We start from the raw sequence: 25,150 nt of genomic DNA, 5'->3' as shown, positions 1-25,150 counted from the left end.
AGTAATTCTCCCTCTGTCTGTATCAGAAGAGACAGTAGTAATTCATCAGAAGGACAGGTATTCTCCGCTCTCTGTCTGTATCAGAAGGGACAGTAGTAATTCTCTGTTTGTATCAGAAGGGACAGTAGTAATTCATCAGAAGGTCAGTAGTATTCTGTCTGTATCAGAAGGGACAGTAGTAATTCTCTCTGTCTGTATCAGAAGGGACAGTAGTAATTCTCTGTCTGTATCAGAAGGGACAGTAGTATTCTGTCTGTATCAGAAGGGACAGTAGTAATTCTCTGTCTGTATCAGAAGGGACAGTAGTAATTCATCAGAAGAGACAGTAGTAATTCTCCCTCTCTGTCTGTATCAGAAGGGACAGTAGTAATTCTCCCTCTCTGTCTGTATCAGAAGAGACAGTAGTAATTCTCCCTCTCTGTCTGTGTCAGAAGAGACAGTAGTAATTCTCCCTCTCTGTCTGTGTCAGAAGAGACAGTAGTAATTCTCCCTCTCTGTCTGTGTCAGAAGAGACAGTAGTAATTCTCTCTGTCTGTATCAGAAGAGACAGTAGTAATTCTCTCTGTCTGTATCAGAAGAGACAGTAGTAATTCTCCCTCTCTGTCTGTATCAGAAGAGACAGTAGTAATTCTCCCTGTCTGTATCAGAAGAGACAGTAGTAATTCTCCCCCTCTGTCTGTATCAGAAGGGACAGTAGTAATTCTCCCTCTCTGTCTGTATCAGAAGAGACAGTAGTAATTCTCTCTGTCTGTCTGTGTCAGAAGAGACAGTAGTAATTCTCCCTCTCTGTCTGTATCAGAAGAGACAGTAGTAATTCTCCCTCTCTGTCTGTATCAGAAGGGACAGTAGTAATTCTCCCTCTCTGTCTGTATCAGAAGGGACAGTAGTAATTCTCTCTGTCTGTATCAGAAGAGACAGTAGTAATTCTCTCTGTCTGTATCAGAAGAGACAGTAGTAATTCTCCCTCTCTGTCTGTATCAGAAGGGACAGTAGTAATTCTCTGTCTGTATCAGAAGAGACAGTAGTAATTCTGTCTGTATCAGAATGGACAGTAGTAATTCTCCCTCTCTGTCTGTATCAGAAGAGACAGTAGTAATTCTCCCTCTCTGTCTGTATCAGAAGGGACAGTAGTAATTCTCTCTGTCTGTATCAGAAGAGACAGTAGTAATTCTCTCTGTCTGTATCAGAAGAGACAGTAGTAATTCTCCCTCTCTGTCTGTATCAGAAGAGACAGTAGTAATTCAGTCTGTAAGAGACAGTAGTAATTCTCTCTGTCTGTATCAGAAGGGACAGTAGTAATTCTCTCTGTCTGTATCAGAAGAGACAGTAGTAATTCTCCCTCTGTCTGTATCAGAAGAGACAGTAGTAATTCTCTCTGTCTGTATCAGAAGAGACAGTAGTAATTCTCCCTCTGTCTGTATCAGAAGAGACAGTAGTAATTCTCCCTCTCTGTCTGTATCAGAAGGGACAGTAGTAATTCTCCCTCTCTGTCTGTATCAGAAGAGACAGTAGTAATTCTCTCTGTCTGTCTGTATCAGAAGAGACAGTAGTAATTCTCTCTGTCTGTCTGTATCAGAAGAGACAGTAGTAATTCTCCCTCTCTGTCTGTATCAGAAGGGACAGTAGTAATTCTCTCTGTCTGTACCAGAAGAGACAGTAGTAATTCTCTCTGTCTGTACCAGAAGAGACAGTCTCCCTGTCTGTATCAGAAGGGACAGTAGTAATTCTCTCTGTCTGTATCAGAAGAGACAGTAGTAATCAGAATGGACAGTCTCCCTCTCTGTCTGTATCAGAAGAGACAGTAGTAATTCTCCCTCTCTGTCTGTAGAAGGGACAGTAGTAATTCTCTCTGTCTGTATCTGTAATTCTCTCTGTCTGTGTTGTAGAAGAGACAGTAGTAATTCTCCCTCTGTCTGTATCAGAAGAGACAGTAGTAATTATCTCTGTCTGTAATTCTGTCTGTATCAGAAGAGACAGTAGTAATTCTCTCTGTCTGTACCAGAAGAGACAGTAGTAATTCTCTCTGTCTGTACCAGAAGAGACAGTAGTAATTCTCTCTGTCTGTATCAGAAGAGACAGTAGTAATTCTCCCTCTCTGTCTGTATCAGAAGAGACAGTAGTAATTCTCCCTCTCTGTCTGTATCAGAAGGGACAGTAGTAATTCTCCTGTCTGTATCTAGTAATTCTGTCTGTATCAGAAGGGACAGTAGTAATTCTCCCTCTCTGTCTGTATCAGAAGAGACAGTAGTAATTCTCCCTCTCTGTCTGTATCAGAAGAGACAGTAGTAATTCTCTCTGTCTGTATCAGAAGAGACAGTAGTAATTCTCTCTGTCTGTATCAGAAGAGACAGTAGTAATTCTCCTCTCTGTCTGTATCAGAAGAGACAGTAGTAATTCTCCTCTGTCTGTAGTAATTCTCTCTGTCTGTAAGAAGAGACAGTAGTAATTCTCTCTGTCTGTATCAGAAGAGACAGTAGTAATTCTCCCTCTCTGTCTGTGTCAGAAGAGACAGTAGTAATTCTCCCTCTCTGTCTGTGTCAGAAGAGACAGTAGTAATTCTCTCTGTCTGTATCAGAAGGGACAGTAGTAATTCTCCCTCTCTGTCTGTATCAGAAGAGACAGTAGTAATTCTCCCTCTCTGTCTGTATCAGAAGAGACAGTAGTAATTCTCTCTGTCTGTACCAGAAGAGACAGTAGTAATTCTCTCTGTCTGTATCAGAAGAGACAGTAATTCTCCCTCTCTGTTTGTATCAGAAGGGACAGTAGTAATTCTCTCTGTCTGTATCAGAAGAGACAGTAGTAATTATCTCTGTCTGTCTGTGTCAGAAGAGACAGTAGTAATTCTCTCTGTCTGTGTTGTATCAAAAGGGACAGTAGTAATTCTCCCTGTCTGTGTTGTATCAAAAGGGACAGTAGTAATTCTCCCTCTCTGTCTGTATCAGAAGGGACAGTAGTAATTCTCTCTGTCTGTGTCAGAAGAGACAGTAGTAATTCTCCCTCTCTGTCTGTGTCAGAAGAGACAGTAGTAATTCTCCCTCTCTGTCTGTGTCAGAAGAGACAGTAGTAATTCTCCCTCTCTGTCTGTATCAGAAGAGACAGTAGTAATCTGTCTGTTTCTACAGCAGTTCTCTGAAGCAGCCCAGCTGTATGAGAAGGGGCAGTACTATGACAAGGCTGCCTCAGTCTACATACGCTGCAAGAACTGGTGAGAGACACACACACACACACACAGATACACACACACACACACACACCACACACACACACACACACACACACACACACACACACACACACACACACACACACACACACATATATATATATATATATATATATATACACACACAGATACACACACACACACACACACACACACACACACACACACACATAATATTTTCAGCACAATACATCTATCTCTATATATATATATCACACACACACTCACTCTCACACACACACACACACACACACACACACACACACATCACACACACACACACACACACACACACACACACACACACACACACACACACACACACACACACACACACATATATATACACACATACTCTGTATTTTCTCCAATGTCTCTCTCTCTCTCTCTGTCTCTGTCTCTCTCTGTCTCTCTCTCTCTCTCCCTCTCTCTCAGGTCTAAAGTAGGAGAGTTACTTCCTCAGGTCTCCTCTCCTAAGATCCACCTGCAGTACGCCAAGGCCAAGGAGGTGGACGGCAAGTAGGTACAACCTTCATGGTTTAAGGAGGCAGGGTGAGGGACTGGGATAATATTATGGTTTAAGGAGACAGTGTGAGGGATAATATTATGGTTTAAGGAGGCAGTGTGAGGGATAATATTATGGTTTAAGGAGTCAGTGTGAGGGATAATATTATGGTTTAAGGAGGCAGTGTGAGGGACTGGGATAATATTATGGTTTAAGGAGACAGTGTGAGGGACTGGGATAATATTATGGTTTAAGGAGGCAGTGTGAGGGACTGGGATAATATTATGGTTTAAGGAGACAGTGTGAGGGATAATATTATGGTTTAAGGAGACAGTGTGAGAGATAATATTATGGTTTAAGGAGGCAGTGTGAGGGATAATATTATGGTTTAAGGAGACGGTGTGATGGACTGGGATAATATTATGGTTTAATGAGGCAGTGTGAGGGACTGGGATAATATTCTGGTTTAAGGAGGCAGTGTGAGGGATAATATTCTGGTTTAAGGAGTCAGTGTGAGGGACTGGGATAATATTATGGTTTAAGGAGACAGTGTGAGGGATAATATTATGGTTTAAGGAGGCAGTGTGAGGGATAATATTCTGGTTTAAGGAGTCAGTGTGAGGGACTGGGATAATATTCTGGTTTAAGGAGGCAGTGTGAGGGATAATATTATGGTTTAAGGAGGCAGTGTGAGGATAATATTATGGTTTAAGGAGTCGGTGTGAGGGATAATAGTATGGTTTAAGGAGGCAGTGTGAAGGATAATATGATGGTTTAAGGAGGCAGTGTGAGGGATAATATGATGGTTTAAGGAGGCAGTGTGAGGGATAATATGGTTTAAGGAGGCAGTGTGAGGGATAATATTATGGTTTAAGGAGGCAGTGTGAGGGATAATATTATGGTTTAAGGAGTCAGTGTGAGGGACTGGGATAATATTATGGTTTAAGGAGATAGTGTGAGGGATAATATTATGGTTTAAGGAGGCAGTGTGAGGGATAATATTCTGGTTTAAGGAGTCAGTGTGAGGGACTGGGATAATATTCTGGTTTAAGGAGTCAGTGTGAGGGACTGGGATAATATTCTGGTTTAAGGAGGCAGTGTGAGGGATAATATTATGGTTTAAGGAGGCAGTGTGAGGGATAATATTCTGGTTTAAGGAGTCAGTGTGAGGACTGGGATAATATTCTGGTTTAAGGAGTCAGTGTGAGGGACTGGGATAATATTATGGTTTAAGGAGACAGTGTGAGGGATAATATTATGGTTTAAGGAGGCAGTGTGAGGGATAATATTCTAGTTTAAGGAGTCAGTGTGAGGGACTGGGATAATATTCTGGTTTAAGGAGGCAGTGTGAGGGATAATATTATGGTTTAAGGAGGCAGTGTGAGGGATAATATTCTGGTTTAAGGAGTCAGTGTGAGGGATAATATGATGGTTTAAGGAGTCAGTGTGAGGGACTGGGATAATATTCTGGTTTAAGGAGGCAGTGTGAGGGATAATATGATGGTTTAAGGAGGCAGTGTGAGGGATAATATGGTTTAAGGAGGCAGTGTGAGGGATAATATTATGGTTTAAGGAGGCAGTGTGAGGGATAATATGATGGTTTAAGGAGGCAGTGAGGGACTGGGATAATATTATGGTTTAAGGAGGCAGTGTGAGGGATAATATTATGGTTTAAGGAGTCAGTGAGGGATAATAGTATGGTTTAAGGAGGCAGTGTGAGGGATAATATGATGGTTTAAGGAGGCAGTGTGAGGGATAATATGGTTTAAGGAGGCAGTGTGAGGGATAATATTATGGTTTAAGGAGGCAGTGTGATGGACTGGGATAATATTATGGTTTAATGAGGCAGTGTGAGGGACTGGGATAATATTATGGTTTAAGGAGGCAGTGTGAGGGATAATATTCTGGTTTAAGGAGTCAGTGTGAGGGATAATATGATGGTTTAAGGAGTCAGTGTGAGGGACTGGGATAATATTCTGGTTTAAGGAGGCAGTGTGAGGGATAATATGATGGTTTAAGGAGGCAGTGTGAGGGATAATATGGTTTAAGGAGGCAGTGTGAGGGATAATATTATGGTTTAAGGAGGCAGTGTGAGGGATAATATTATGGTTTAATGAGGCAGTGTGAGGGACTGGGATAATATTATGGTTTAAGGAGGCAGTGTGAGGGATAATATTCTGGTTTAAGGAGTCAGTGTGAGGGATAATATGATGGTTTAAGGAGTCAGTGTGAGGGACTGGGATAATATTCTGGTTTAAGGAGGCAGTGTGAGGGATAATATGATGGTTTAAGGAGGCAGTGTGAGGGATAATATGGTTTAAGGAGGCAGTGTGAGGATAATATTATGGTTTAAGGAGGCAGTGTGAGGGATAATATGATGGTTTAAGGAGGCAGTGTGAGGGACTGGGATAATATTATGGTTTAAGGAGGCAGTGTGAGGGATAATATTATGGTTTAAGGAGTCGGTGTGAGGGATAATAGGATGGTTTAAGGAGGCAGTGTGAGGGATAATATGATGGTTTAAGGAGGCAGTGTGAGGGATAATATGATGGTTTAAGGAGGCAGTGTGAGGGATAATATTATGGTTTAAGGAGGCAGTGTGATGGACTGGGATAATATTATGGTTTAATGAGGCAGTGTGAGGGACTGGGATAATATTATGGTTTAAGGAGGCAGTGTGAGGGATAATATTCTGGTTTAAGGAGTCAGTGTGAGGGACTGGGATAATATTATGGTTTAAGGAGACAGTGTGAGGGATAATATTATGGTTTAAGGAGGCAGTGTGAGGGATAATATTCTAGTTTAAGGAGTCAGTGTGAGGGACTGGGATAATATTCTGGTTTAAGGAGGCAGTGTGAGGGATAATATTATGGTTTAAGGAGGCAGTGTGAGGGATAATATTCTGGTTTAAGGAGTCAGTGTGAGGGATAATATGATGGTTTAAGGAGTCAGTGTGAGGGACTGGGATAATATTCTGGTTTAAGGAGGCAGTGTGAGGGATAATATGATGGTTTAAGGAGGCAGTGTGAGGGATAATATGGTTTAAGGAGGCAGTGTGAGGGATAATATTATGGTTTAAGGAGGCAGTGTGAGGGATAATATGATTGTTTAAGGAGGCAGTGTGAGGGACTGGGATAATATTATGGTTTAAGGAGGCAGTGTGAGGGATAATATTATGGTTTAAGGAGTCGGTGGGATAATAGTATGGTTTAAGGAGGCAGTGTGAGGGATAATATGATGGTTTAAGGAGGCAGTGTGAGGGATAATATGATGGTTTAATGAGGCAGTGTGAGGGACTGGGATAATATTATGGTTTAAGGAGGCAGTGTGAGGGATAATATTCTGGTTTAAGGAGTCAGTGTGAGGGACTGGGATAATATTATGGTTTAATGAGGCAGTGTGAGGGACTGGGATACTATTATGGTTTAAGGAGGCAGTGTGAGGGATAATATTCTGGTTTAAGGAGTCAGTGTGAGGGACTGGGATAATATTATGGTTTAAGGAGACAGTGTGAGGGATAATATTATGGTTTAAGGAGGCAGTGTGAGGGATAATATTCTGGTTTAAGGAGTCAGTGTGAGGGACTGGGATAATATTCTGGTTTAAGGAGGCAGTGTGAGGGATAATATGGTTTAAGGAGGCAGTGTGAGGGATAATATTATGGTTTAAGGAGTCAGTGTGAGGGATAATAGTATGGTTTAAGGAGGCAGTGTGAGGGATAATATGATGGTTTAAGGAGGCAGTGTGAGGGATAATATGATGGTTTAAGGAGGCAGTGGAGGGATAATATGGTTTAAGGAGGCAGTGTGAGGGATAATATTCTGGTTTAAGGAGGCAGTGTGAGGGATAATATTATGGTTTAAGGAGGCAGTGTGAGGATAATATTATGGTTTAAGGAGTCAGTGTGAGGGATAATAGTATGGTTTAAGGAGGCAGTGTGAGGGATAATATGATGGTTTAAGGAGGCAGTGTGAGGGATAATATGGTTTAAGGAGGCAGTGTGAGGGATAATATTATGGTTTAAGGAGGCAGTGTGATGGACTGGGATAATATTATGGTTTAAGGAGTCAGTGTGAGGGACTGGGATAATATTCTGGTTTAAGGAGTCAGTGTGAGGGATAATATTATGGTTTAAGGAGTCGGTGTGAGGGATAATATGATGGTTTAAGGAGTCAGTGTGAGGGACTGGGATAATATTCTGGTTTAAGGAGTCAGTGTGAGGGATAATATGATGGTTTAAGGAGGCAGTGTGAGGGATAATATGGTTTAAGGAGGCAGTGTGAGGGATAATATTATGGTTTAAGGAGGCAGTGTGAGGGATAATATGATGGTTTAAGGAGGCAGTGTGAGGGACTGGGATAATATTATGGTTTAAGGAGGCAGTGTGAGGGATAATATTATGGTTTAAGGAGTCGGTGTGAGGGATAATAGTATGGTTTAAGGAGGCAGTGTGAGGGATATTATGATGGTTTAAGGAGGCAGTGTGAGGGATAATATGGTTTAAGGAGGCAGTGTGAGGGATAATATTATGGTTTAAGGAGGCAGTGTGATGGACTGGGATAATATTATGGTTTAATGAGGCAGTGTGAGGGACTGGGATAATATTATGGTTTAAGGAGGCAGTGTGAGGGATAATATTCTGGTTTAAGGAGTCAGTGTGAGGGACTGGGATAATATTATGGTTTAATGAGGCAGTGTGAGGGACTGGGATACTATTATGGTTTAAGGAGGCAGTGTGAGGGATAATATTCTGGTTTAAGGAGTCAGTGTGAGGGACTGGGATAATATTATGGTTTAAGGAGACAGTGTGAGGGATAATATTATGGTTTAAGGAGGCAGTGTGAGGGATAATATTCTGGTTTAAGGAGTCAGTGTGAGGGACTGGGATAATATTCTGGTTTAAGGAGGCAGTGTGAGGGATAATATTATGGTTTAAGGAGGCAGTGTGAGGGATAATATTATGGTTTAAGGAGTCGGTGTGAGGGATAATAGTATGGTTTAAGGAGTCGGTGTGAGGATAATAGTATGGTTTAAGGAGGCAGTGTGAGGATAATATGATGGTTTAAGGAGGCAGTGTGAGGGATAATATGGTTTAAGGAGGCAGTGTGAGGGATAATATTATGGTTTAAGGAGGCAGTGTGATGGACTGGGATAATATTATGGTTTATTGAGTCAGTGTGAGGACTGGGATAATATGGTTTAAGGAGACAGTGTGAGGGATAATATTATGGTTTAAGGAGGCAGTGTGAGGGATAATATTCTGGTTTAAGGAGTCAGTGTGAGGGACTGGGATAATATTATGGTTTAAGGAGGCAGTGTGAGGGATAATATTATGGTTTAAGGAGTCAGTGTGAGGGACTGGGATAATATTATGGTTTAAGGAGGCAGTGTGAGGGATAATATTCTGGTTTAAGGAGTCAGTGTGAGGGACTGGGATAATATTCTGGTTTAAGAAGTCAGTGTGAGGGACTGGGATAATATTATGGTTTAAGGAGGCAGTGTGAGGGATAATATTATGGTTTAAGGAGTCAGTGTGAGGGACTGGGATAATATTATGGTTTAAGGAGACAGTGTGAGGGATAATATTATGGTTTGAGGAGGCAGTGTGAGGGATAATATTATGGTTTAAGGAGTCAGTGTGAGGGACTGGGATAATATTCTGGTTTAAGGAGGCAGTGTGAGGGATAATATGGTTTAAGGAGGCAGTGTGAGGGATAATATTATGGTTTAAGGAGGCAGTGTGAGGGATAATATTCTGGTTTAAGGAGGCAGTGTGAGGGATAATATTATGGTTTAAGGAGGCAGTGTGAGGGATAATATTCTGGTTTAAGGAGGCAGTGTGAGGGATAATATTATGGTTTAAGGAGTCGGTGTGAGGGATAATAGTATGGTTTAAGGAGGCAGTGTGAGGGATAATATGATGGTTTAAGGAGGCAGTGTGAGGGATAATATTCTGGTTTAAGGAGTCAGTGTGAGGGACTGGGATAATATTCTGGTTTAAGGAGTCAGTGTGAGGGACTGGGATAATATTATGGTTTAAGGAGGCAGTGTGAGGGATAATATTATGGTTTGAGGAGGCAGTGTGAGGGATAATATTATGGTTTAAGGAGTCAGTGTGAGGGACTGGGATAATATTCTGGTTTAAGGAGGCAGTGTGAGGGATAATATGGTTTAAGGAGGCAGTGTGAGGATAATATTATGGTTTAAGGAGGCAGTGTGAGGGATAATATTCTGGTTTAAGGAGGCAGTGTGAGGATAATATGGTTTAAGGAGGCAGTGTGAGGGATAATATTATGGTTTAAGGAGTCGGTGTGAGGGATAATACTATGGTTTAAGGAGACAGTGTGAGGGACTGGGATAATATTATGGTTTAAGGAGACAGTGTCACGGATAATATTATGGTTTAAGGAGACAGTGTAAGGGACTGGGATAATATTATGGTTTAAGGAGACCGTGTCAGGGATAATATTATGGTTTAAGGAGACAGTGTGATGGCTAATATTATGGTTTAAGGAGTCAGTGTGAGGGATAATATTCTGGTTTAAGGAGGCAGTGTGAGGGATAATATTGTGGTTTAAGGAGACAGTGTGAGGGACTGGGATAATATTATGGTTTAAGGATTCAGTGTGAGGGACTGGGTTAATATTATGTTTTAAGGAGGCAGTGTGAGGGATAATATTATGGTTTAAGGAGTCAGTGTGAGGGACTGGGATAATATTGTGTGTGACAGGTTTAAGGAGGCTGTGTGAGGGACTGGGATAATATTGTGTGTGACAGGTTTAAGGAGGCTGTGTGAGGGACTGGGATAATATTGTGTGTGTCAGGTTTAAGGAGGCTGTGTGAGGGACTGGGATAATATTGTGTGTGTCAGGTTTAAGGAGGCTGCCCAGGCCTATGAGAGTGCCAGGGACTGGGACAACGTGATCCGGGTGTTGCTGGATCACCTCAACAACCCTGAAGACGCCGTCCGCATTGTCAGGGAGACGCAGAGCACCGACGGGGCCAAGATGGTTGCCAGGTGGGGACAGACGGACAGACAGACACACACTCAGAGGGACAGACACACAGTCAGAGGGACAGACGGTCAGTCAGAGAGACAGTCAGCGAGACAGACAGACAGACAGTCAGTCAGCGAGACAGACAGACAGGCTGCGAGACAGACAGTCAGGCTGCGAGACAGACAGTCAGGCTGCGAGACAGACAGTCAGGCAGCGAGACAGACAGTCAGCGAGACAGTCAGGCTGCGAGGCAGACAGTCAGGCAGCGAGACAGTCAGGTAGCGAGGCAGACAGTCAGTTAGCGAGACAGACAGTCAGGCAGCGAGACAGACAGTCAGTTAGCGAGACAGACAGACAGTCAGGCAGCGAGACAGTCAGGCAGCGAGGCAGACAGTCAGGCAGCGAGACAGACAGTCAGGCAGCGAGACAGTCAGGTAGCGAGGCAAACAGTCAGTTAGCGAGACAGACAGACAGGCAGCGAGACAGACAGTCAGGCAGCGAGACAGACAGTCAGTTAGCGAGACAGTCAGGCAGCGATACAGTCAGGTAGCGAGGCAGACAGACAGGCAGCGAGACAGACAGTCAGGCAGCGAGACAGACAGGCAGCGAGACAGTCAGGCAGCGAGACAGACAGTCAGTTAGCCAGACAGACAGACAGGCAGCGAGACAGACAGTCAGTTAGCCAGACAGACAGGCAGCGAGACAATCAGGCAGCGATACAGTCAGGTAGCGAGGCAGACAGACAGGCAGCGAGACAGACAGGCAGTGAGACAGTCAGGCAGCGAGACAGACAGTCAGTTAGCCAGACAGACAGACAGACAGGCAGCGAGACAGACAGTCAGTTAGCCAGACAGACAGGCAGCGAGACAATCAGGCAGCGATACAGTCAGGTAGCGAGGCAGACAGACAGGCAGCGAGACAGACAGTCAGGCAGCGAGACAGACAGTCAGGCAGCGAGACAGGCTGCGAGACAGACAGACAGGCTGCGAGACAGACACACAGGCAGCGAGACAGTCAGGCAGCGAGACAGATAGTCAGGCAGCGAGACAGACAGTCAGGCAGCGAGACAGACAGTCAGGCAGCGAGACAGACAGTCAGGCAGCGAGACAGACAGTCAGGCAGCGAGACAGACAGGCTGCGAGACAGACAGACAGGCTGCCAGACAGACAGACAGGCAGCGAGACAGACAGTCATGCAGCGAGACAGACAGTCATGCAGCGAGACAGACAGTCATGCAGCGAGACAGACAGTCATGCAGCGAGACAGACAGTCATGCAGCGAGACAGACAGACAGGCAGCGAGACAGACAGTCAGGCAGCGAGACAGACAGTCAGGCAGCGAGACAGACAGACAGGCAGCGAGACAGACAGTGAGACAGACAGACAGGCTGCGAGACAGACAGTCAGGCAGCGAGACAGACAGTCAGGCAGCGAGACAGACAGTCAGGCAGCGAGACAGTCAGTCAACGAGACAGACAGTCATGCAGCGAGGCAGACAGTCAGGCAGCGAGACAGACAGGCTAAGAGACAGACAGACAGTCATGCAGCGAGACAGACAGTCATGCAGCGAGACAGACAGTCAGGCAGCGAGACAGTCAGTCAGCGAGACAGACTCTACTTTTATTATGATTCTAAGTGGTGTGTGTGTGTGTCTGTGTGTGTGTTTATGTCTATCTGTGTGTGAGTGTGTGGGTGTGTATTTATGTCTGTGTGTGTGTGTCTGTGAGTGTGTGTGTGTGTGTTTATGTCTGTGTGTGTCTGTGAGTGTGTGTGTTTATGTCTGTGTTTGTCTGTGTGTGTGTGTTCATGTCTGTTTGTCTGTGAGTGTGTGTGTTTATGTCTGTGTGTGTTTCAGGTTCTTCCTGCGTCTAAGTGACTACGGCTCAGCCATCCAGTTCCTGGTGTTGTCCCACTGTAACGACGAGGCCTTCCAGCTGGCACAGCAACACGGGCAGATGGACAGCTACGCTGACATCATCAGTCAGTCTCTCTGTCTGTGTCTACGGGGAGGAGGGGGTGGGGGTCTGTGTGTCTACGGGGAGGAGGGGGTGTCTGGGGGCTGAGAGGAGGGGGTGTCTGGGGGCTGGGAGGAGGGGGTGTCTGTGGGCTGAGAGGAGGGGGGTGTGTCTGGGGGCTGAGAGGAGGGGGGTGTCTGGGGGCTGAGAGGAGGGGGTGTCTGGGGGCTGAGAAGAGGGGGGTCTGTGGGCTGAGAGGAGGGGGGTGTCTGGGGGCTGGGAGGAGGGGGTGTCTGGGGGCTGAGAGGAGGGGGGGGTGTCTGGGGGCTGGGAGGAGGGGGTGTCTGGGGGCTGAGAGGAGGAGGGGGTGGGGGGCTGAGAGGAGGGGGGTGTCTGGGGGCTGAGAGGAGGGGGGTGGGGGGTCTGTGTGTCTCACGGGGAGGAGGGGGTGTCTGGGGGCTGGGAGGAGGGGGGTGTCTGGGGGCTGGGAGGAGGGGGGTGTCTGGGGGCTGAGAGGAGGGAGGGTGTCTGGGGGCTGAGAGGAGGGGGTGTCTGGGGGCTGAGAGGAGGGGGTGGGGGGGTCTGTGTCTGGGGAGGAGGGGGTGTCTGGGGGCTGGGAGGAGGGGGTGTCTGGGGGCTGAGAGGAGGGGGTGTCTGGGGGTGAGGGGGTGTCTGTGGGCTGAGAGGAGGGGGGTGTCTGGGGGTGGGGGGGTGTCTGGGGGCTGAGAGGAGAGGTGGTGCCTGGGAGCTGAGAGGAGGGGGTGTCTGGGAGCTGAGAGGAGGGGGTGTCTGTGGACTGAGAGGGGGTGGGGGTCTGTGTGTCTACGGGGAGGAGGGGAGGTGTCTGTGTGGGAGAGTGTGGGAGGAGGGAGTCTGTGTGGGAGGAGGGAGTCTGTGGGCTGAGAGGAGGGGGGTGAGTGTGTGGGAGGAGGGAGTCTGTGGGCTGAGAGGGGGGGGGTGAGTGTGTGGGAGGAGGGAGTCTGTGGGCTGAGAGGAGGAGGGAGTCTGTGGGCTGAGAGGGGGGAGTGTGTGGGAGGAGGGAGTCTGTGGGCTGAGAGGAGGGGGTGAGTGTGTGGGAGGAGGGAGTCTGTGGGCTGAGAGGGGGGGTGAGTGTGTGGGAGGAGGGAGTCTGTGGGCTGAGAGGAGGAGGGAGTCTGTGGGCTGAGAGGAGGGGGGGTGAGTGTGTGAGAGGAGGGAGTCTGTGTGGGAGAGTGTAGGAGGAGGGAGTCTATCAGATGTACCCTGTTAGTGTTGATGCATTCATAATCAGTGGAAAGTAGTGAATATTTCTGTGTGTGTGTGTGTGTGTGTGTGTGTGTGTGTGTGTGTGTGTGTACAGGCTCTGAGGCCACCCAGGAGGACTACCAGAGTATGGCTCTCTACTTCCAGGGGAGAACAAACACCTGCAGGCTGGGAGGTTCTTCCACAAGTGTGGCCAGTACAGCAAAGTACTCATCTATCTGTCTGTCTGTCTGTCTGTCTGTCTGTCTGTCTGTCTGTCTGTCTGTCTGTCTGTCTGTCTGTCTGTCTGTCTGTCTGTACAGCAAAGTACTCATCTATCTGTCTATCTGTCTATCTGTCTGTCTGTCTGTCTGTCTGTCTGTCTATCTTTCTACTTGTCTGTCTGTCTGTCTGTCTGTCTGTCTGTCTGTCTGTCTGTCTGTCTGTCTGTCTGTCTGTCTGTCTGTCTGTCTGTCTGTCTGTCTGTCTGTACAGCAAAGTACTCATCTATCTATCTGTCTATCTGTCTGTCTGTCTGTCTGTCTGTCTGTCTGTCTGTCTGTCTGTCTGTCTGTCTGTCTGTCTGTACAGCAAAGTACTTATCTATCCATTCATCCATTCACCCCCATTAATAAATTGGCCCATTCACTCACTCACCCCCTCTCTTCTCTCCCTCTCTGTCTGTTTGTCTGTCTCTCTCTCTCTCTCTCACACTCTCTCAGGCCCTGAAGCACTTCCTGAAATGTCCCAACACCGATGACAACCTGGCCATCGAGATGGCTATAGAGACGGTGACAGGAGTGTGTGTGTGTGTGTGTTTAACTGTTTCTAGGGGGTTAAGGTTAGAATTAGGGTTAGGAGCTAAGGTTATTTTTAAGTTTAGGGTTAAGAGTATGGGTTAGGAACTAGGGGTTAGGAACTAGGGTTTAGGGTTAAGAGTATGGGTTAGGAACTAGGGTTTAGGGTTACGAGTATGGGTTAGGAACTAGGGTTTAGGGTTAAGAGTATGGGTTAGGAACTAGGGTTTTAGGGTTAGGAACTAAGGTTAGGTTTAGGGTTATGAGTATGAGTTAGGAACTAGGGTTTAGGATTAGGAACTAGGTTTAGGGTTATGAGTATGGGTTAGGAACTAGGGTTTAGGGTTAAGAGGATGGGTTAGGAACTAGGGTTTAGGGTTAAGAGTATGGGTTAGGAACTAGGGGTTAGGAACTAGAGTTTAGGGTTAAGAGTATGAGTTAGGAACTAGGGTTAGGGTTAGAATTATGGTTAGGAGCTAAGGTTAGTTTTAGGTTTAGGGTTAAGAGTATGGGTTAGGAACTAGGGGTTAGGGTTAGGAACTAAGGTTAGGTTTAGGAGTATGGGTTAGGAACTAGGATTTTGGTTAGGAACTAGGGTTTAGGGTTAAGAGTATGGGTTAGGAACTGGGGTTTAGGGTTAAGAGTATGGGTTAGGAACTGGGGTTAGGGTTAGGAACTAGGGTTAAGAGTTTGGGTTAGGAACTAGGGTTAAGAGTATGGGTTAGGAACTAGGGTTAAGATTATGGGTTAGGAACTAGGTTTAAGAGTATGGGTTAGGAACTAGGGTTAGGGTTAGGAACTAGGGTTAAGAGTTTGGGTTAGGAACTAGGGTTAGGGTTAGGAACTAGGGTTAAGAGTTTGGGTTAGGAACTAGGGTTAGGAACTAGGGTTAGGGTTAGGAACTAGGGTTAAGAGTTTGGGTTAGGAACTAGGGTTAGGGTTAGGAACTAGGGTTAAGAGTTTGGGTTAGGAACTAGGGTTAAGGTTATGGGTTAGGAACTAGGGTTAAGAGTATGGGTTAGGAACTAGGGTTAAGAGTTTGGGTTAGGAACTAAGGTTAAGAGTATGGATTAGGAACTAGGGTTAAGAGTATGGGTTAGGAACTAGGGTTAAGAGTATGGGTTAGGGTTAAGAGTATGGGTTAAGATGGGTTAGGAACTAGGGTTAGGGTTAGGAACTAGGGTTAAGAGTTAAGAGTATGGGTTAGGAACTAGGGTTTAGGGTTAAGAGTATGGGTTAGGAACTAGGGTTTAGGGTTAAGAGTATGGGTTAGGAACTAGGGTTAATAGTATGGGTTAGGAACTAGGGTTTAGGGTTAAGAGTATGGGTTAGGAACTAGGGTTTAGGGTTAAGAGTATGGGTTAGGAACTAGGGTTAAGAGTTTGGGTTAGGAACTAGGGTTAAGAGTATAGGTTAGGAACTAGGGTTAAGAGTTTGGGTTAGGAACTAGGGTTAGGGTTAGGAACTAGGGTTAAGAGTTAAGAGTATGGGTTAGGAACTAGGGTTTAGGGTTAAGAGTATGGGTTAGGAACTAGGGTTTAGGGTTAAGAGTATGGGTTAGGAACTAGGGTTTAGGGTTACGAGTATGGGTTAGGAACTAGGGTTTAGGGTTAAGAGTATGGGTTAGGAACTAGGGTTTAGGGTTAAGAGTATGGGTTAGGAACTAGGGTTTAGGGTTACGAGTATGGGTTAGGAACTAGGGTTTAGGGTTAAGAGTATGGGTTAGGAACTAGGGTTTTAGGGTTAGGAACTAAGGTTAGGTTTAGGGTTATGAGTATGAGTTAGAACTAGGGTTTAGGATTAGGAACTAGGTTTAGGGTTATGAGTATGGGTTAGGAACTAGGGTTTAGGGTTAAGAGGATGGGTTAGGAACTAGGGTTTAGGGTTAAGAGTATGGGTTAGGAACTAGGGGTTAGGAACTAGAGTTTAGGGTTAAGAGTATGAGTTAGGAACTAGGGTTAGGGTTAGAATTATGGTTAGGAGCTAAGGTTAGTTTTAGGTTTAGGGTTAAGAGTATGGGTTAGGAACTAGGGGTTAGGGTTAGGAACTAAGGTTAGGTTTAGGAGTATGGGTTAGGAACTAGGATTTTGGTTAGGAACTAGGGTTTAGGGTTAAGAGTATGGGTTAGGAACTGGGGTTAGGGTTAGGAACTAGGGTTAAGAGTTTGGGTTAGGAACTAGGGTTAAGAGAATGGGTTAGGAACTAGGGTTAGGGTTAGGAACTAGGGTTAAGAGTTTGGGTTAGGAACTAGGGTTAAGAGTATGGGTTAGGAACTAGGGTTAAGATTATGGGTTAGGAACTAGGTTTAAGAGTATGGGTTAGGAACTAGGGTTAGGGTTAGGAACTAGGGTTAAGAGTTTGGGTTAGGAACTAGGGTTAGGGTTAGGAACTAGGGTTAAGAGTTTGGGTTAGGAACTAGGGTTAGGAACTAGGGTTAGGGTTAGGAACTAGGGTTAAGAGTTTGGGTTAGGAACTAGGGTTAGGGTTAGGAACTAGGGTTAAGAGTTTGGGTTAGGAACTAGGGTTAAGGTTATGGGTTAGGAACTAGGGTTAGGAACTAGGGTTAAGAGTATGGGTTAGGAACTAGGGTTAAGAGTTTGGGTTAGGAACTAAGGTTAAGAGTATGGATTAGGAACTAGGGTTAAGAGTATGGGTTAGGAACTAGGGTTAAGAGTATGGGTTAGGGTTAAGAGTATGGGTTAAGATGGGTTAGGAACTAGGGTTAGGTTAGGAACTAGGGTTAAGAGTTAAGAGTGGGTTAGGAACTAGGGTTTAGGGTTAAGAGTATGGGTTAGGAACTAGGGTTTAGGGTTAAGAGTATGGGTTAGGAACTAGGGTTAATAGTATGGGTTAGGAACTAGGTTTAGGGTTAAGAGTATGGGTTAGGAACTAGGGTTTAGGGTTAAGAGTATGGGTTAGGAACTAGGGTTAAGAGTTTGGGTTAGGAACTAGGGTTAAGAGTATAGGTTAGAACTAGGGTTAAGAGTTTGGGTTAGGAACTAGGGTTAGGTTAGGAACTAGGGTTAAGAGTTAAGAGTATGGGTTAGGAACTAGGGTTTAGGGTTAAGAGTATGGGTTAGGAACTAGGGTTTAGGTTAAGAGTATGGGTTAGGAACTAGGGTTAATAGTATGGGTTAGGAACTAGGGTTAATAGTATGGGTTAGGAACTAGGGTTTAGGTTAAGAGTGTGGGTTAGGAACTAGGGTTTAAGTGTATGGGTTAGGAACTAGGGTTAAGAGTATAGGTTAGGAACTAGGGTTTAGGGTTAAGAGTATGGGTTAGGAACTAGGGTTTAGGTTTAAGTGTATGGGTTAGGAACTAGGGTTAAGAGTATAGGTTAGGAACTAGGGTTAAGAGTATGGATTAGGAACTTGGGTTAAGAGTATGGGTTAGGAACTAGGGTTAAGAGTATGGGTTAGGAACTAGGTTAGGAACTAGGGTTAAGAGTATGGGTTAGGATGGGTTACGAACTAGGGTTACGGTTAGAACTAGGGTTAAGAGTATGGGTTAGGATGGGTTAGGAACTAGGGTTAGGAACTAGGGTTAAGAGTATGGGTTAGGAACTAGGGTTAAGAGTATGGGTTAGGAACTAGGGTTAAGAGTATGGGTTAGAACTAGGGTTAGGAACTAGGGTTAAGAGTATGGGTTAGGAACTAGGGTTAAGAGTATGGGTTAGGAACTAGGGTTAGGGTTAGGAACTAGGGTTAAGAGTATGGGTTGGGATGGGTTAGGAACTAGGGTTACGGTTAGGAACTAGGGTTAGGAACTAGGGTTAAGAGTTTGGGTTAGGAACTAGGGTTAAGAGTATGGGTTAGGAACTAGGGTTAGGGTTAGGAACTAGGGTTAAGAGTATGGATTAGGAACTAGGGTTAAGAGTATGGGTTAGGAACTAGGGTTAAGAGTATGGGTTAGGGTTAAGAGTATGGGTTAAGATGGGTTAGGAACTAGGGTTAGGGTTAGGAACTAGGGTTAAGAGTTAAGAGTATGGGTTAGGAACTAGGGTTTAGGTTAAGAGTATGGGTTAGGAACTAGGGTTTAGGGTTAAGAGTATGGGTTAGGAACTAGGGTTAATAGTATGGGTTAGGAACTAGGGTTTAGGGTTAAGAGTATGGGTTAGGAACTAGGGTTTAGGGTTAAGAGTATGGGTTAGGAACTAGGGTTAATAGTTTGGGTTAGGAACTAGGGTTAAGAGTATAGGTTAGGAACTAGGGTTAAGAGTTTGGGTTAGGAACTAGGGTTAGGGTTAGGAACTAGGGTTAAGAGTTAAGAGTATGGGTTAGGAACTAGGGTTTAGGGTTAAGAGTATGGGTTAGGAACTAGGGTTTAGGGTTAAGAGTATGGGTTAGGAACTAGGGTTAATAGTATGGGTTAGGAACTAGGGTTAATAGTATGGGTTAGGAACTAGGGTTTAGGGTTAAGAGTGTGGGTTAGGAACTAGGGTTTAAGTGTATGGGTTAGGAACTAGGGTTAAGAGTATAGGTTAGGAACTAGGGTTTAGGGTTAAGAGTATGGGTTAGGAACTAGGGTTTAGGTTTAAGTGTATGGGTTAGGAACTAGGGTTAAGAGTATAGGTTAGGAACTAGGGTTAAGAGTATGGATTAGGAACTTGGGTTAAGAGTATGGGTTAGGAACTAGGGTTAAGAGTATGGGTTAGGAACTAGGGTTAGGAACTAGGGTTAAGAGTATGGGTTAGGATGGGTTACGAACTAGGGTTACGGTTAGGAACTAGGGTTAAGAGTATGGGTTAGGATGGGTTAGGAACTAGGGTTAGGAACTAGGGTTAAGAGTATGGGTTAGGAACTAGGGTTAAGAGTATGGGTTAGGAACTAGGGTTAAGAGTATGGGTTAGGAACTAGGGTTAAGAGTATGGGTTAGGAACTAGGGTTAAGAGTATGGGTTAGGAACTAGGGTTAGGGTTAGGAACTAGGGTTAAGAGTATGGGTTAGGATGGGTTACGGGTTACGGTTAGGAACTAGGGTTAAGAGTATGGGTTAGGAAGGAACTAGGGTTAAGAGTATGGGTTAGGAACTAGGGTTAAGAGTATGGGTTAGGAACTAGGGTTAGGGTTAGGAACTAGGGTTAAGAGTATGGGTTGGGATGGGTTAGGAACTAGGGTTACGGTTAGGAACTAGGGGGTTAGGAACTAGGGTTATTTGGGGAACTAGGGTTAAGAGTATGGGTTAGGAACTAGGGTTAGGGTTAGGAACTAGGGTTAAGAGTATGGGTTAGGATGGGTTACGAACTAGGGTTACGGTTAGGAACTAGGGTTAAGAGTATGGGTTAGGATGGGTTAGGAACTAGGGTTAAGAGTATGGGTTAGGAACTAGGGTTAAGAGTATGGGTTAGGAACTAGGGTTAGGGTTAGGAACTAGGGTTAAGAGTATGGGTTGGGATGGGTTAGGAACTAGGGTTACGTTTAGGAACTAGGGTTAGGGTTAGGAACTAGGGTTAAGAGTTTGGGTTAGGAACTAGGGTTAAGAGTATGGGTTAGGGAAAATTGTATTTTGAATAGGACGGAATTGTGTGAGTTTAGGGTGTGTGTCCCCACAAGGTCAGTTATACAAGACTGTGTGTTTAGGGTGTGTGTCCCCACAAGGTTAGTTATACAAGACTGTGTGTTTAGGGTAAGTGTGTCCCCACAAGGTCGGTTATACAAGACTGTGTGTTTAGGGTAAGTGTGTCCCCACAAGGTTAGTTATACAAGACTGTGTGTTTAAGGTAAGTGTGTCCCCACAAGGTTAGTTATACAAGACTGTGTGTTTAGGGTAAGTGTGTCCCCACAAGGTTAGTTATACAAGACTGTGTGTTTAGGGTAAGTGTGTCCCCACAAGGTTAGTTATACAAGACTGTGTGTGTGTGTGTGTGTGTGTGTGTGTGTGTGTTTTGTGTGTGTGTGTGTGTGTGTGTGTGTGTGTGTGTGTGTTTTTCAAGGTTGGTTATACAAGACTGTGTGTTTAGGGTAAGTGTGTCCCCACAAGGTTAGTTGTACAAGACTGTGTGTTTAGGGTAAGTGTGTCCCCACAAGGTTAGTTATACAAGACTGTGTTTAGGGTAAGTGTGTCCCCACAAGGTTAGTTATACAAGACTGTGTGTGTGTATCTGTGTTTTCAAGGTTAGTTATACAAGACTGTGTGTTTAGGGTAAGTGTGTCCCCACAAGGTTAGTTATACAAGACTGTGTTTAGGGTAAGTGTGTCCCCACAAGGTTAGTTATACAAGACTGTGTGTTTAGGGTAAGTGTGTCCCTACAAAGTTAATTATACAAGACTGTGTGTGTGTTTTCCAGGTGGGCCAAGCCAAGGATGAGTCTTTGACCAATCAGCTGATTGATTACCTGATGGGGGAAAGTGACGGCATGCCCAAGGTAATCAATATTATACTAACTTATCAATATCTGTCTGTCTTTAATTGATTGGAATAGTCGCTTGACTTTTCTTTCACTCTGTCTGTCTGTCTGTCTGTCTGTCTGTCTGTCTGTCTGTCTGTCTGTCTGTCTGTCTGTCTGTCTGTCTGTCTGTCTGTGAGAGAGATTTTTATTTTACACTATAAGCATTGTGTGGGCTCTCTGTCCCCACCCCTCCACCTGCCACCCAATCCGTGCGTTTGCTCTCTCTGACGTGCCGTCTGATTGGCTGCCATCTGACAGGGAGCCTATCACTGAGTAGTGGTGTTGTCTTCCCCCTCCTCCCAGGATGCCAAGTACCTGTTCCGTCTCTACATGGGCCTGCTGCAGTACAGAGAGGCAGCATGTACTGCCATCATCATCGCTAGAGAGGAGCAGTCTGCAGGTACACACTCATATATATATATATATATATATACAGTGGGGGCAAAAAGTATTTAGTCAGCCACCAATTGTGCAAGTTCTCCCACTTAAAATGATGAGAGAGGCCTGTAATTTTCACCATAGGTACACTTCAACTATGACAGACAAAATGAGAAAAGAAAATCACATTGTAGGATTTTTAATGAATTTATTTGCAAATTATGGTGGAAGAGAAGTATTTGGTCACCTACAAACAAGCAAGATTTCTGGCTCTCACAGACCTGTAACTTCTTCTTTAAGAGGCTCCTCTGTCCTCCACTCGTTACCTGTATTAATGGCACCTGTTTGAACTTGTTATCAGTATAAAAGACACCTGTCCACAACCTCAAGCAGTCACACTCCAAACTTCACTATGGCCAAGACCAAAGAGCTGTCAAAGGACACCAGAAACAAAATTGTAGACCTGCACCAGGCTGGGAAGACTGAATCTGCAATAGGTAAGCAGCTTGGTTTGAAGAAATCAACTGTGGGAGCAATTATTAGGTATTGGAAGACATACAAGACCACTGATAATCTCCCTCAATCTGGGGCTCCACGCAAGATCTCACCCCGTGGGGTCAAAATTATCACAAGAACGGTGAGCAAAAATCCCAGAACCACACGGGGGGACCTAGTGAATGACCTGCAGAGAGCTGGGACCAAAGTAACAAAGCCTACCATCAGTAACACACTACGCCGCCAGGGACTCAAATCTGCAGTGCCAGATGTGTCCCCCTGCTTAAACCAGTACATGTCCAGGCCCGTCTGAAGTTTGCTAGAGAGCATTTGGATGATCCAGAAGAAGATTGGGAGAATGTCATATGGTCAGATGAAACCAAAATATAACTTTTTGGTAAAAACTCAACTCGTCGTGTTTGGAGGACAAAGAATGCTGAGTTGCATCCAAAGAACACCATACCTACTGTGAAGCATGGGGGTGGAAACATCATGTTTTGGGGCTGTTTTTCTGCAAAGGGACCAGGACGACTGATCCGTGTAAAGGAAAGAATGAATGGGGCCATGTATCGTGAGATTTTGAGTGAAAACCTCCTTCCATCAGCAAGGGCATTGAAGATGAAACGGGCTGGGTCTTTCAGCATGACAATGATCCCAAACACACCGCCCGGGCAATGAAGGAGTGGCTTCGTAAGAAGCATTTGAAGGTCCTGGAGTGGCCTAGCCAATCTCCAGATCTCGACCCCATAGAAAATCTTTGGAGGGAGTTGAAAGTCCGTGTTGCCCAGCAACAGACCCAAAACATCACTGCTCTAGAGGAGATCTGCCTGGAGGAATGGACCAAAATACCAGCAACAGTGTGTGAAAACCTTGTGAAGACTTACAGAAAACATTTGACCTCTGTCATTGCCAACAAAGGGTATATAACAAAGTATTGAGATAAACTTTTGTTATTGACCAAATACTTATTTTCCACCATAATTTGCAAATAAATTCATTAAAAATCCTACAATGTGATTTTCTGGATATTTTTTCTCATTTTGTCTGTCATAGTTGAAGTGTACCTATGATGAAAATTACAGGCCTCTCTCATCTTTTTAAGTGGGAGAACTTACACAATTAGTGGCTGACTAAATACTTTTTTGCCCCACTGTATATATACAAACTCATATACAGTATCAGTCAGAAGTTTGGACACCTACTCATTCAAGGGTTTTTCTTTATTTTTACTATTTTCTAGAATTGTAAAATAATAGTGAAAACATCAAAACTATGAAATAACACATATGGAATCATGTAGTAACCAAAAACGTTTTAAGCAAATCAAAATATATTTTAGATTCTTCAAAGTAGCCACCCTTTGCATTGATGACAGCTTTGCACACTCTTGACATTCTCTCAACCAGCTTCACCTGGAATGCTTTTCCAACAGTCTTGAAGGAGTTCCCACATATGCTTAGCACTTGTTGGCTGCTTTGCCTTCACTCTGTGGTCCAACTCATCCCAAACCATCTCAATTGGGTTGAGGTCAGGTGATTGTGGAGGCCAGGTCATCTGATACAGCACTCGATCACTCTCCTTCTTGGTCAAATAGGCCTTACACAGCCTGGAGGTGTGTTGGGTCATTGTCCTGTTGAAAAAAACAAATTATTGCCCCACTAAGCGCAAACCAGATGGGATGGCGTATCGCTGCAGAATAATAGTGAAGACATAAAAACTATGAAATAGCACATATGGAGTCATGAAGTAACCAAAAAAGTGTTAAACATATTTTATATATATTTTATTTTAGATTCTTCAAAGTAGCTACCCTTTGCCTTGATGGCAGCTTTGCACACTCATTCCTGTTCTCTCAACCAGTTTCATGAGGTAGTCACCTGGAATCCATTTCAATTAACAGGTGTGCCTTGTTAAAAGTTAATTTTTGGAATTTGTGACTACCTCATGAAGCTGGTTGAGAGAATGCCAAGAGGAATGCAAAGCTGTCATGAAGGCGGGTGGCTACTTTGAAGAATCTCAAATATAAAATATTTTTTTATTTGTTTTACACTTTTTTGGTTACTACATGATTCCATATGTGTTATTTCATAGTTTTGATGTTTTCACTATTATTCTACAATGTGGGAAATAGTAAAAATAAATAAATAACCCTTGAATGAGTAGGTGTCCAAACTTTTGATTGGTACTGTATATACACACAGTCATAAATATACACACAGTCATATGTATACACGCACTCATATACACACAGTCATATACACACACTCATATACACACAGTCATGTACGTACCTTAAAGGACGTGTTCGTGTGCATGTGTGTTCCAGGGAACTACCGTACCGCCCATGACGTGCTGTTCAGTATGTACACTGAGCTGCAGACACAGAAGATCAGAATCCCTGCTGAGATGAACACCAACCTCATGATCCTCCACTCATACATACTGGTTAAGGTAGAACTACACTACCCAGCATCCTCCACTGCTCTACCACTACACTAGCCAGCACCCTCTAATGCTCTACCACTACACTAGCCAGCACCCTCTACTGCTATACCCCTACATTACCCAGCATCCTCCACTCATACATACTGGTTAAGGTAGAACTACACCCCAGCGTCCTCCACTGCTCTACCACTACACTAGCCAGCACCCTCTAATGCTCTACCACTACACTAGCCAGCACCCTCTACTGCTATACCCCTACATTACCCAGCATCCTCCACTCATACATACTGGTTAAGGTAGAACTACACTACCCAGCATCCTCCACTGCTCTACCACTACACTAGCCAGCATCCTCTACTGCTATACCACTACATTAGCCAGCATCCTCTACTGCTATACCACTACACTACCCAGCATCCTCTACTACTATACCAATGTAGTGAGTGTTGCAACAGACGATTTTTACGCGCTTCAGCGGTCCCGTTCTGTGAGCTTGTGTGGCTTACCACTTTGCGGCTGAGCCGTTGTTGCTCCTAGACGTTTCCACTTCACAATAACAACACTTACAGTTGACCGGGTTAGCATTAGCAGGGGAGACATTTGACAAACTGACTTGTTGGAAAAGTGGCATCCTATGACGATGCCACATTGAAAGTCACTGAGCTCTTCAGTAAGGCCATTCTACTGCCAATGTTTGTCTATGGAGATTGCACGGCTCTGTGATCAATCGTATACATGGGTGTGGCT

General features: G+C 44.6%; 1 pseudogene; it reads left to right on the top strand.

Moving 5' to 3' along the window:
- Positions 1 to 24,472, top strand: part of LOC121843193 — a 39,000-nt pseudogene extending 14,528 nt beyond the window's left edge.
- The last annotated feature ends 678 nt before the right edge of the window (positions 24,473 to 25,150 follow it).

The sequence above is a fragment of the Oncorhynchus tshawytscha genome, unplaced genomic scaffold (assembly GCF_018296145.1).
Source record: "Oncorhynchus tshawytscha isolate Ot180627B unplaced genomic scaffold, Otsh_v2.0 Un_contig_17178_pilon_pilon, whole genome shotgun sequence".
Classification (NCBI taxonomy): Eukaryota; Metazoa; Chordata; class Actinopteri; order Salmoniformes; family Salmonidae; genus Oncorhynchus; species Oncorhynchus tshawytscha.
The sequence above is the reverse complement of the archived record's forward strand: the minus strand, read 5'-3'. Positions and strand labels throughout refer to the sequence as shown.